The following is a 3,528-nucleotide window of genomic DNA, read 5'->3' on the forward strand; positions in this document are numbered from 1 at the left end:
ACCTAACATGCAAGTTTAGTAACGTAAACCATGAAGCAGATATGGAAGTGAGGACTGATGTGCAAGTTATCCCAAGAGAGGATGTTTCAATTATCTTAGATCAATAGTCCATGAAAATAGGGAGATTGATGATAACTTTACACAATACATTAGAGTGGAAGTAGATCAAATGGAGGCTCACATCCGGTGTTTTATGTGATAAGAATTTTCGACTAAGACTTCAATATAGGAAAGTTTTATGAAGTGGTTGTTAGATCGACTAGATTGTATAGGACGGAGAGTTGGATGGTCAAGAACTCGCACATTCAGAAGATAAAAATAAATATATGGATATGGATGTACGAACATATGAGGAAATATAGGATTATGAACAATGATATTTGAGATATGGTGGAAGTTGCCTCTTATGGTGGACAAGATGAGAGAGGCGAGTCTGAAATAATTCGGATATGTGAAGAGAAGATGCACCAATGAGAAAATGTGAGAGGTTGACTGTTATAAATCTAAGGAGAGGTATATGCAGGTCAAAGAACTATAGAGAGAGATGAATGATAAGCCTGTGCTGTTAGGACCCAAATGTCCATGAGTGGCACCCACACTAATTTTCCTGTGAGAGAACCATTTAAATCGAACCATTACTCAATCACTTAATCAATATTAAGATGATATTATTATAAAATCAACATAATAACAATAATCCAGGACTAATCATTATTAATGTGGAAGTCAAATAAACTACTTACTAAAATCTCCAAGATCCGAAAAACATAGTACAAGAACTACTAACAAAGATCATGTCTAAAGAGATATCCAAAAATAAAGTAACTAAAGAATGTTTCATTTCTCGAAAGATGGACAAGAACAATATTTCATTGCTCGAAAGATGGGCAAGAACAAAATAAGATGACCCATGGTAGCCTGGAGACGTAGTGCTCACCCTTGGATCAAGATCTGCTATCAAACTCTAGAGGTGAGGTCATGTCTGATCCTCTAGAACACTTTTTGTACTCAACAAAAGAAGAATACGGGTAGTATCAGTACAAACCACTATGTACCGTAGGTATCATAGGTCAACTCAATTTAATAACATGTACACAACATGAATCAAATAAAAAGTAGACATGCATCGTCACATAATAAATACTTAATGAATCAACAATACAGCTACAACAGGCCAAACAGTGCTCTCAAGCAATACACATAACCATCAAAAGTATCAACCATATTGTAAACATCCATAGAATCAACACAAATGCATACACACATGCTGTGGGACTTATTTTTGCCAAAATAGTCATGACCTGCAGGGAACAATCTATGTTCATGTACCATATCAGTGTGGTGCCCGATCCATCATATACATATTTGTACCGGCGTGGTATCCGATCCAACATATACATACCCATACTAGTGTGGTACCCGATCCAATATATACATATCCGTACCGGTATGGTACCCGATCCAACATAAATAAGTAATATCAATATCAAATTTGCACTACCTCACAACATACAATATGATGTACTAAGTTTACAAGTACACTTACAGTCATAAGACAATTCCATCAAGTAAATTTTCAATAATTATTTATAAACGCCTCAACAATTCAAACATCATCAATTTCAAGTATGTTCGAATACCAATCAACATGTATCCAATTTAGGAGCATACACACAATTAAATCGAGTCTAAACTTCAATTAAATCATAAACTACCTCAACTGAAGAATCCAAATGCAAGTTAATTTGCAAACGCCTTGCCCTTCCTCAAAGTTTTGAAACGTTCAAAATCTGTTTCAATATATAATTTCCATAAGAATACAAATCTAATGACACCCATTTACAAATTCTTACTCTAAAAGTCCTAAACCTAAACCTCGAATTCTCTAATCCCGAATTATGAAGAAATTTACAAAAAAAAAAAAAAGACTAAATAATTAAATATATAACAAATGATAACCCATTTCTGTAAAGTGCCAATAATTGGCCTTTTTCATATTTTTGTCCAACTTATTCACTTCATACGTGCACTATCATCACTGCCATCTATTGTTCAATTCATTATTTAATTTATGCAATACATAAATACCCAAATTTACTACCCATTAACGCGCGCTACTGCTCCATTTCAATTCCTCCAAATTTCATCAATTCACTCATAAAAGTAAATCATGAAAAGTTTCTTGCCTAACTTTTTATCACCTTTCCATCACTATATAAAGATTACTATTTACACAACAACTAAACCTAACTTTAAACTATAAAGGTACAAACTATCAACTCCCTCGTACATAGAAACCACCGTCTTATCTCCATTAACTTTATTACATACAATAACACTAGGATATCATTCGAAGGGATCAATTCGGGAACTTACCGAGAATTTCTGTCAAGTTTTTGACATGAAACTGCCACTTCAACTTGGTGCCTCCCTTTCTCCCCACTCTTTGATTCTATTGTTATAATATATGATAAACCCTACCCAGTTAAATATATACTGTATTGACCACATAAGTAAATAAATTATAATTTTGACCCATCAAATTATTAATTAAATTACCTAAAACTTCTAATATATCCTCAGAATTTATTTGGGGTCCTATAGGTATAAACCAACTATTTAACTGACTAAAAAGTATGTTTCGAGCCTATCGCAAACATTAATATATCATATCTAGCCCGTCTTGACCAAAGGTTGCCATGATCAATCTTAAACTTATTAAACTCAATAATCCAATTAATGACTTAAATTACTTTCGAACACCTCAAGAATTGGTACGACTCATCACCGTAAGTCTTAAATCATGTATACGACCTATAAGGAGAACTAAAATAGGAAAGATGAGAAAATTCACAAAAAGACTGGGAGGGTCATTACATCAGATACCAATTAAATAACTGTTTGTCCCCAAACGATAAAACAAGTGACAAGAAAGGAAACTAAAGAATTACCTGAATCATAAAAAAGATATGGATACTTGCTAGGCATGTCTGCTTCGGTCTCCCAAGTGGCCTCCTCAATAGGACGATTCTTCTACTAGACCTTCACAGACACAATCTCCTTAGTCCTCAACTTACGGACAACCAAATACCTACCCGAGCCTATGTGTACCCCCACCGCCCCTGACTCGGAAGGTTTAATCAGTATACAATAACACAAGGCATATTGTTCACCCATATATATACAATCGTCCTATACTGGTTGATAAATATAGGTGCATACTGGTGATAGGCAATGTGCATGCAGGAATGAATGTAAAGTACACAATCAATATCACAACTCATCATAACTGTCCTCATCAGGACCATCATCATTGTAATTCAATCTCCGACCTTGCCGGATATCAACACATCATCAATAGTATCCTCTGGCCTTGTTGGGTATCAACATATTATAAATATATTCTTCGGCCTTGTTAGGTATCAACATCATCAAAATAGTATCCTCCAGCCTTTTCGGATATCAATATCATCACAATAGTATCCTCCGGCCTTGTCGGGTATCAACATGTCATCATAATAGTCATTA

General features: G+C 34.6%; 1 long non-coding RNA gene across 1 annotated transcript; it reads right to left on the bottom strand.

Annotated features, from left to right (window-relative positions):
• Window positions 1–705: 705 nt before the first annotated feature.
• On the bottom strand, window positions 706–2,449 carry LOC124889226. Its single transcript, XR_007047878.1, has 3 exons — window positions 2,377–2,449; window positions 1,716–1,790; window positions 706–998 (listed from the first exon to the last, which is right to left on the bottom strand). It is a non-coding gene; the product is annotated as an uncharacterized LOC124889226 (long non-coding RNA).
• Between the last annotated feature and the right edge of the window lie 1,079 nt (window positions 2,450–3,528).

Source organism: Capsicum annuum, chromosome 12, assembly GCF_002878395.1.
Source record: "Capsicum annuum cultivar UCD-10X-F1 chromosome 12, UCD10Xv1.1, whole genome shotgun sequence".
Lineage (NCBI taxonomy): Eukaryota > Viridiplantae > Streptophyta > Magnoliopsida > Solanales > Solanaceae > Capsicum > Capsicum annuum.